This window comes from Mirounga angustirostris, unplaced genomic scaffold (genome assembly GCF_029215605.1).
Source record: "Mirounga angustirostris isolate CCGP_5_RB_7025 unplaced genomic scaffold, mMirAng1.0.hap1 SCAF_9, whole genome shotgun sequence".
NCBI classification, from domain to species: Eukaryota; Metazoa; Chordata; class Mammalia; order Carnivora; family Phocidae; genus Mirounga; species Mirounga angustirostris.
In genome coordinates this window covers 50,983,724-50,993,986 of record NW_026991717.1, presented here as the reverse complement: position 1 = coordinate 50,993,986, position 10,263 = coordinate 50,983,724, and the positions used below count along the sequence as shown (strand labels likewise).

At 38.1% G+C, this 10,263-nt stretch overlaps 1 pseudogene; it reads left to right on the top strand.

The window, feature by feature from the left end:
* Nucleotides 1-9,391: 9,391 nt before the first annotated feature.
* On the top strand, nt 9,392-9,563 carry LOC123862804 (U4 spliceosomal RNA; annotated as a pseudogene).
* The last annotated feature ends 700 nt before the right edge of the window (nt 9,564-10,263 follow it).

Here is a 10,263-nt window from a genome sequence, read left to right as displayed (position 1 = left end):
AGACCTAATCTGGGAATGAAGCCAGGACCCAGGGCATCCAAAAGGCAAAAATTGGCTGTGAAAATAAACCTAGCACTTCCTTGGGGACTCTGGTATGTTAACAGTGTTATAGAAGCAAACCTGTTATTTATTTTGGGGTCTGAATTTATACACACACACACAAATTTATATATATACATGAAATTAAAGAAGTTTAAGAAAGATAATTTCTGATCTTCTAGGGAAGGAGCTCAATAGATAATGACTAAAATTATGAAATCAAGAAGTAGCAGTGCTGTGAGTTATAAATAGGGCCTCCTCTAAGGTATGTCGGATACAGGATAATACTTTCAAGTACCTTTTTTTACATAAATAATTCAATTTAAAATGTGTGATAAAGTTCATGCGCCCATGTAACATATCCGGATTTGATTAATTACAGATGTGGAGAAGAGATATTTACATTTAGCGTTGTGTTCTCTATTGTCAACCGTGACATCCTTGCCTAATTTTATATCTCCCCACCCCCCTGAGAAAAAAGATAGCAAGGCAATATATTACTACTCACAGTGCAATATTTCTTCAGAATCTGTTTGTATTGAAATAATATAGATATTGCTCTACAGTTCCCTAATTCCACTTATTTAATGGTGGTTAAACCGTTACTTTCTGTGAACACTGGTTTCCAACGACTCTGAAAAGCTGCTGGTGTGTTTGCACTGATAATGATGACAAATGCAAGTCTTACCTAAAGTACCCAGGAGTATGTGAATGAAAAGTAGTTTTCTGGTTTTGTTAAATTTACAGTTCAGAATTTCATAATATAAATGTGTAATAATATCCTTCCAACTGTCTTTTCTGAAATGCTTTAAACTATAATGCCCCTGTTCCTAGGATGTGCTCTATTTTGATGTTGGCCACATCTCTACTTTCTATGCACCATCACCAGCAAAAGGTAAATAAGGGGAGTTGCATGGAGGACGAAGAATAGTCCCATTCATAAAAGGACTGTCTGTCTCTTGTCTAGCACAGCTGAAGCCTGACCCTGGAGCTTGATATCTCTTCATCCACTGGAGACAATTAGAGAAAATGGTTGAGAGGGGCCTATTGGTAGTATGGAGCGAGAGTGTCAGGAAGTCTGGAGGAGATGGCACGGCAGTCCTGCAGGACTGCCTGACAGTGGACAGCGCCAGTGGCGAGGGCATCCAGGCTAAAAACTCCGTGCCATCACCACCAACACCACACACCCCACATTTGGGTGCTATCTTCCTGAAGTGGTAGGATAATTGGAACATGGATGGCTGAGATCCCTGGCACAGACCTGTATATGCGGCTCTAGGGCGATGGTCAACAGTGGAAAGTTGGTAGCCCAGGGTCTGAACTCATTCTGTGTCTGACATAAATGAAAGTGTCACCCCAAATCAGCAAGTAAGCACCATCCCGATGGTTCAGCCTTCTAAGATCCCAAGAAAGAAATACCTGTTGTCCAGCAGGAGTGATCTGATGTTAGGTCACTGTCCTGGAACTTGACCCATGCCTGGTCTAACGGTGGTAGTGGTCAGAAACTTGAAGAAGAAACAGTTAAAAAATGTAAATATTCTTTGTTTCTCATTTATACTTAGAGAAGAGCTAGGGAGGAAGAAAGGTAGGGTCAAGGGATCACTGTTTTTCATAACAAATCTTGTACCAGTATATTACTTTTTAAGTTCTATACATGGATTACTTCAAAAATAAAAATTAGGAAAAATATATAAAAACAAAATAAAATTGAGTTATAGCATGTTGGCTTTTTTATAATCTTCCTTTTCTACCTAATGATGTATCTTGAACATTTCCCCATATTCTTATAAAATATGACTTGATGATTAAATTGTATTCTACCGTACAGATGTGCCATAACTGACTTAACAGTCTTCTTATTTTGGATATTTAAGTGATTTCCAGTTTGTCTTTGTGGAATGAAAATCAGCAGGAATTCAGCACTTCCACATTCGGAGTCAGATGGACTTGCTAAAAATGACTTTTCATTCTGTCTGTTGCTTCCAGCCCTTGCTGTGTCTGGAAACTTGCTGCATCAACCCTCTCCCCTTTTTCCATTAAGGGCACAGACCTTATTATATGGCGGTGTAGCTAAGAGTGTGACTGCAGCAAGGCCAGGTGGACCTGGATTCAAATCATAAACCTTCCATTTTTCAGCTCTCAAAGACTCAGTTATCTTATATTTAAAATAGGGTTACTATAAGGATTACATGAGACATTGTATCTAAAATTATGGAGCCTACTTAGTTGATAATAGTATTATCGTTTACTGACTCCTCTTTGACACCTCTTTATTGAGTGTTTTAATGGGGCAGACATTGTGATACGTGCTGAAGATGCAAAGATGGGAGAAATGGGGGAGCCCTGGCCTGTAGCTTTTACAGTGTTGCATTATAGAAAATCATCAAATGATCATGTTTTAAAAAATTCAAATTGCTGCCATGCCAAATGCCGAGAGAGAGAGAGGGACCTGGTGCAATGAGTACCTGTCAGAGGGGATATGATATAGTCAGAAAGGGGCCTTGTGTTCTCACAGGGGTATCAGTCTTTGCCCTGTGATTCTGGACAAGCAGAGGGAGATTGGCATCCACCAGAAGACACAGTAGTTGGTTTAAGATTTTTTTTTTTTTTCCTTTTTTTGAGTCCCACGTCAGGCTCCCTGCTCTGTGGGAAGATTTTTTTTTTTCGGTCTTCACTCTCACCTGAACAGAAACTCTATGAATGTGACTTTGCAATGAAACACTGCAGACTGGGATCCATGGGACATGTCTCACTCTTTCTTGCCCACTGTGCATGGCCTTTGGTCATCTTTCCAGTTAGCCTTTGCACATGCCTCCAGGATGGACCATTGTTAATGTGCTTCTTTGACGAAGGTCTGTCGTCTTCCAACTTCTTCACTGTGCCACCCTGGCAGTCTTTGTATTGCCAGGGCTTAGCAGGGTACCTGACACACAGTAGTTTCTCACAACATGCAGAGCAGGTGGGCTTAAATCTAATATAATATTTTAGGGCAGGAAAGTCGACACCTGCCCAGGAAGATGTAGGGAGGAAGGAAGAGACTTTCTGGTCCCTGAATATACTAGAGCCCTAAGACAGTTCAGTGTGAAAAGAAGTGGGAGGAAAATATAAAGAGGCAGTGCTAGAGAGGTTCAGTGAAAAGGTGGGGGTGGGTTCCCCAGATAGGAAGAAGTGAGGTACCTAGGGAAGAAAGGATGTGCAACGTTGTCTGCAATAGGAGTATCCATTTATGGCTGTGCCAGGAGCAGGGAGAGGCTGGGGTGAGGCTGTTAGGTAGATCGGAAGACGATACACTGGGAAAGTAGTTGGAGCTGAGTTCTGAAATGCCTTCTGTCATTAATATTAGAAACAAATTTTTTTAAAAAAAGAACACAGGCTGGAAAAAAGCAGAGAGCTTTAAAAAGATAGAATTTAAGTACTGCTAATTACCTGACAGCACAGAAAAATAACACAGAGCAAAACAAATCCTCCCAACGGTGACTAGCATGCTTAAGGATCTTGAACTTCACAGGCCCCTCGGGAACTAAAACTCCCAGGATCTGATATCCTTGTTCCTGACCTTGTAATCCCGAAGTTAATATCATCTTCAGTGTGTGAAGGTAAAGGGATCTTTAGACCCGAGAAATATTGCATCTTATTATTTATTTAAATTTGTGGTTAGTTTTTGCATCTTTATTTTTAAAATATGTAAACAATAAGGTTTTGTAACTTTACTTCATGAATAAATTCCTCATATTAACACATTTCTTCATACACCAAGAGCTTCGAAAGTTTATTTGTATAAACTTTCAAGTTTATGCAAGAAAGTAAGAAATCTATTACTGGAACAAATAGGGGCTTAATATGCTTGCTTCCATTCCATGGTCTATGGATTGCATGTAAGTGTTATGTGTACATATTCTGGTGTGTAGAACTGTGGTTCCCAGGAACTCACTTCATTACCTGTCATCCTAATTTCTAGAAACACACATTTGGGTTTATATTGGCTGGGCTGTGAGGCTGCTGGCTATCTAATTCTGGTCCCTTCTCTGAGGATTCAGAATTTAAGACCTTGGCCAGAACAGGTTTTTACCAACCAGTGGACAGTCATAGAGATTTTGCCATCAAACATTCTGGTTTGGGGGCGCCTGGGTGGCTCAGATGGTTAAGCGTCTGTCTTCGGCTCAGGTCATGATCCCAGGGTCCTGGGATCGAGTCCTGCATCGGGCTTCCCGCTCCTTGGGAGCCTGCTTCTCCCTCTGTTTCTCTCTGTCTCTCATGAATAAATAAATAAAATCTTTAAAAAAAAAAAACAAAAAAAACATTCTGGTTTGGTGTCAAGCCTGGAAAAAAAAAAAAGGTGTATGAATCAGAGTCCTAGAAAACAGAAGACACAATTCAAATTAAGATTATTTGACAAGGGTTTATTTACAAGGACCTAATTACAAAAGTTCAAAGGACTGAAAGTCATATAAGAATTTCTGAGAGCTGAGTAAGTCCTTTCATGCCCAGCTTTGCATATCATTGTCTATTTGGAACATAAAATGCAATGAACCTGTGTGCATATATCAATTATCTTACATACAATTAAAATGAATCAAGGAGTGGAAAATAAAAGACTAAAGAAAACCTATCATAGCAGTCAGAATGTGTTGAAACCAAATCGTGGTTCTTTAGAATACTTTGCCTTACATGGGAGCTCAGTTCTGGAGAAAAGTAGCAAGTTCTTTCTGCTTACATGCACACTTGTCTGCTGCTGGAATGTACCAATGGCATCTTCATTCTCTGTTTCCAGCTCAGCTCTGTCTGCCTTATTGATTGGCTGCCCACCATACCAGGAGCTGATATGCCTTATTGAAAAACCCAGTTGTTCACAATAAGTTTTCAGTGGTTTACTAAGTGGTATAAATATTTTAATCTTAAACAGCACGATAGTGCCTGCCCTGCCACTTCAAATTAACCTCACTCTCGTTCTCAGTCCTGAGTCTGGGCTTTTCATCGGCTGAAGTGAATGCTGTAGTTTTAGCTGCCCTGTTTTACAAAAAAGGTGCCAGGCAGCACCAACTAGCACATAGCATTAGGAGACCGTGGCAGAGGGAGGTGACAGTCTCTTCTGAAAGTTTTAACGTTTTGCTTTTATAAAAGCAAATTTACTTGTCTAATGTTACTGGGTTTTGCGTAAAATGTGAGGTAGGGATCTGATTTCACTTGTTTTTTTATATGAAAATTTCCCCCAGCACCGTTTGTCGAAGAGCCCACCCTTTCTCCACTGATTTGCAATGCCACTTTGTTAGAGATCACTTTTCTTTATATGTGCTGGTAAGATTCTGAGCTCTGGATTCTGTTCTACTGGTTGTTTTGTTTTATTTCTAAATCAGTGCATTCCTATCAACTCTCTAAGTAACTTGGCCTAATAAACCTTGCTATTTTATTTTGTTAGCTAATGTTTCCTCCTTTAATCATCAGGTTTTTGTAATATTTTTTCATTTTTTGCTGTTCTAAGAAAATTATTAAATTGAGTTACATTTTTTCCATGAAAAAATGGTTTTAGGATTTTCAGTGGAATTACATAGATTTATAGCTCAATTTGGAAAGATCAATATCTTTAAATAGTATCTTCTTATTATAAGCATGATATATTTATCCATCATTTATCTTCTTCAATACTTTCAAAAGTTTTATGATTTTCTTCATAAAATTGTCCACATATGTCATTCATTCATTTACTTACTATTTTTTTTAGAAGGCTTACTTTTCAAGCCAACAAATTTGCTGGCATACTTGTATCATTCTTGATTTTAAAGAAATACTGGCTTTTTTTTTTTTTTTAAATCATTACTAGTGATGTTTACTGTAGGTTTTTTTAGGTATGTTTTTGTTAGGTAAGTAAAGTTCCCTTTTAGACTTAATTTTTACTATGACTAGATGTTAAATGTTATTGAATGCTTTAACTCATCTGTTGAGATGGCTATATGGTTTTCTTCATCATTTGGAAAATTATGCTAATAACTGATTTTCTAATATTAAACCATTCTAACATCTCTAATATACATCTAAGTTGATTATGATGAACTTTTATATATATTTATGTTTGTCTTGATATTTTATTTCAGATGTATGCATTATTTTGTGAGAGGGATTAGCCTATACTTTTTCATTCTCATACTGTTCTTGTCTGATTTTAGGTCAAGATTTTGTTATCCTTATAAAATAATTTAATAAAAATTTGCTCATTCTTTGTTCTTTGGAAGAGTTTATAAAAACATTTGAACATTTGGTATAAATTACTAGTAAGTAATTTTTTTTAAAGATTTTATTTATTTATTTGAGACAGAGAGAATGAGAGAGAGAGAGCACATGAGGGGCATAGGGTCAGAGGGCAAAGCAGACCCCCTGCCGAGCAGGGAGCCCGATGCGGGACTCGATCCCGGGACTCCAGGATCATGACCTGAGCCGAAAGCAGTCGCTTAACCAACTGAGCCACCCAGGCGCCCTACTAGTAAGTAATTTTATAGGAACTTTAAAGTTTGTCTAGGTTTTCAAATTCATTGGCATAGTAATTAAAAACATCCTCTTGTTATCTTTGAAATGTGATTATATCTCTGCTATGATGTTTTTTGATTCCAAATATTTTATATGTGTCCTCTTTTTTTCCATGATTCCTAAAATATGTATGATATGTATATGCATGTCTATATGGGCATGTGTATATGTGTATATGTATGTGTGTGTGTGTGTGTGTGTGTTCTTTTACTGTGAAAAACCTGGCTCCCAACAATTCCACATTTAGCTATTTGTTCAATTCTATAATACATCTAAAGTAATATTAGAACACTTCACTATGCTCTCTAGTGACAATTTTTATTAGTAAGAATGCTTTTGTTCCTAAAGATGGTTTTGTCTGGGGGTACCTGGGTGGCTCAGTCAGTTAAGCATCTGTCTTCGGCTCAAGTCATGATCCCAGGGTCCTGGGATCGAGTTCCGCATCGGGCTCCCTGCTCAGTGGGGAGTCTGCTTCTCCCTCTCCCTTTGCCCCTCCAGCCCTGCTCATGCTCTTTCCCTCTCTCTCAAATAAATAAATGAAATCTTAAGAAAAGATGGTTTTGTCTGACAAAATATAGCTTCGCCAGCTTTTACCCTTTTTTTCCTCACCCTCTCAATGTCTTTATGTTTTAGCTTTGACTCCCGTAAACAGCTTGTGAATTTTATCTACTGGGACAGTCTCTGTTTTGAACCTGTTATTTTAGCTCATTTACATTAATAATGATTATTGTGGGTATTTGGGCTTATTTCTAATATCTTATATGGTGCTTATCATGGTTCCTATTTGTTCTTTTTTTTTTCCCTTCACTTCCCCCACTCCTATCTTGCCTTCATTGAATTGATATACTTTTTGCTCTTCTTGTTTGGAAGTTATATATATTATGTTTGTTTTATATTGTTTTTTAAGGGTTGCTAGTCAAATTTTGATATACATATATAGTTTAATAATGTCTAATATTAATTAATAACTCTATATGAGAACTTTAGAACACTTAACTCTAATCAACAGCTTCTCATTCTAAAATGTTATTGCGGTCGCCTGGGTGGCTCAGTTGGTTAAGCGACTGCCTTCGGCTCAGGTCATGATCCTGGAGTCCCGGGATCGAGTCCCGCATCGGGCTCCCTGCTCAGCGGGGAGTCTGCTTCTCCCTCTGACCCTCCCCCCTCTCATGCTCTCTCTCCCATTCTCTCTCTCAAATGAATAAATAAAATCTTAAAAAAAAATTTAAAATGGTATTGCTAGCAAGTATTTTATTTCTGCCCTGTCTTTTACTGTTTCCTCCCATCCATTGATTCATATCTCTAGGTTTATGAAAATTTCAAGTGCTTCCTGTGATTTGTTACTTGCCACCATATGAACTTTTAAAGGATGAAAGAGCAGCTTGTCCAACTTCACAATTGGATATCTCTGCTAAGATCCCACTCCCTCAACACTATGTAAAAAACAGTAATTGATATTATTTTTATTATTAGGCATACATAATTGTTTTTGTATAATGAAATTATATATATTTGAATGCATGTTCAATATTTTAGCTATAAAGATACCAACTATATGCCTGAGAAGTTTTCCTCTTATTCTAAATTTCAGAGAATTCTCTCATTAGAATTTCAATTCCACCAAAGAAAGATGATGTGCTGAACTAAGTAGTTTATTGATAGCTTGATGTGAAGGAGTTTATCAGTATTCTGTGGAAAGACATAAAATGACATCTGCTTCTAGCCAAGTGAACTCTAGATCTAGAGTCACACTGGAAAGGAGCATGGAGAAAAGAAAGCCTGGCATAGAAACCTGTGAGACTTGAACAGCCACAACCCAAGGTACTAGACACCAGAGGTGGAACCTGAGGACAGGGTTCAAAATGGTGATGAGCAGCAAATGGTTAACATAACCTCATTCTGCCCTGTTGTCTAGGTCTATAGTACTTGTGTGATTCTTCCATCAGTTTTATGGATCCCCTTTTGGCTATGAATCAAGGCACTGAGGAAGTGTCAGTGTGAGCCCTCAAGGCTGGGATGGGAGGGCAGAGAGGAACAGATTTGAATGAGCAGGATCCATAATCTGTGAGCAGAGTAGAGTAGGGAGCATAGCCTCGCCCAGCAAAATGTATTTCTAGATGCCAGTATTCCAGTGTGATAATCTTAAGTGTCAGATTCAGAGGGTCAGTCCAGGCTCAAGCCATCAGAAGTGTGCAAGAAGTCCAGAAGCTCAGGTGTTGGTGAAAACAAAGTACAGATGGTCTCTTAAACAGTGATGGTTTGCTTTCCTTTGGCTTTTTTGGACCACCTAGTGCATGCCAAGTAATTCATATATATTATCTCTAATGTTCTCAAGAATCTTGGAAAATTAGGGTATTCCAATCCCCATTCTACATGAAGAAACTGAGATTAAAAGCTTATTAAGAGATGATCATTTTACATCTATCCGTCAGCAGAACTAGGGTTTAAATACTAGTTTTTTTTTTTTTTTAAAGATTTTATTTATTTATTTGACAGAGAGAGAGATAGTGAGAGCAGGAACACAAGCAGGGGGAACGGGAGAGGGAGAAGCAGGCTTTCTGCCGAGCAGGGAGCCCGATGCGGGACTCGATCCCAGGACCCTGGGATCATGACCTGAGCTGAAGGCAGACCCTTAACGACTAAGCCACCCAGGCGCCCTAAATACTAGTTTTTACTTTAGCATCTGCTTTTTCCACTACAGCCTCCCTGCACCCCCTGCCCCCCCGCCACCATCTCTCAATGAAATGAAGTTCTGTTCTTTTCATCTGGGTCTTGACTCCAACCATGGTTAGACTGAAAAATACACATTTTTCTTTCTTTAAAATCTATTGTGAGCTTTGCGCAGTGGCGGTATCATAGCCAATGAGGTTTATCTGAGGCGCGATTATTGCTAATTAAAATATATTGTGGATGGATTTTCTTATTCTGCACTCATTTCACATCCTATTTCTCAAGACTTTTTTATTATGCATAAATCTGGAGGCAACTAATAGACATTTAAAAAGTCAGGTCAAAAAATAAGATAGCTGAGAACCAATATGTGGAAAGATTACCTACTGTATTCAATTAAAAAAAGTTTATAGTCTGTGATAAATGGGTATTTTCCACAAGATGCCCTAGGAATAGGTTTGTGATTTTGGTTTGGGGAAAATTATTTTCCTAATAAGATCTGTGGTCTTATTTAATAGGAATGAGCACTGGAAGATTGTCACAGGTCTTATGTAGATTTGCACCACTTGCCAGAGACAGTAAATAAGATTGTCACTGCAGCTGATTAATTTTCAGGACAAAATTTGCATCTCCTCTCTTCAGGGATATTGTTACCATGGTGATGTTATGACATCAAGCTTTGCACAGAGGGTTGCTGTTTCTTACCTGTAGACTTTGGCTTGTGCTATGTAGGAAGAATTTCTGGCCATTTGGGGAAATTTTTTATATATGTCAAAGCCAGGGTAAGGATAGAGAAATGTCCATTAGGATGTGGACTCAGTGACTGTCATAATACCTCTTTCTATTTTGATGTCTATTGTAATATTCTGAATGAACATAAGTGAGAACATCAAATCATATACTTGTATTTGTATAAATTTAAGCTTCCAGTAGGGTGTTTTTCTTTTACACTCTGGAAAATGTAAAGTGTGAATAATTTCTGTTGTTGAGAAGATAAAAAACCACTTTCCAGGTACAAAGTATCATCATAAGTGA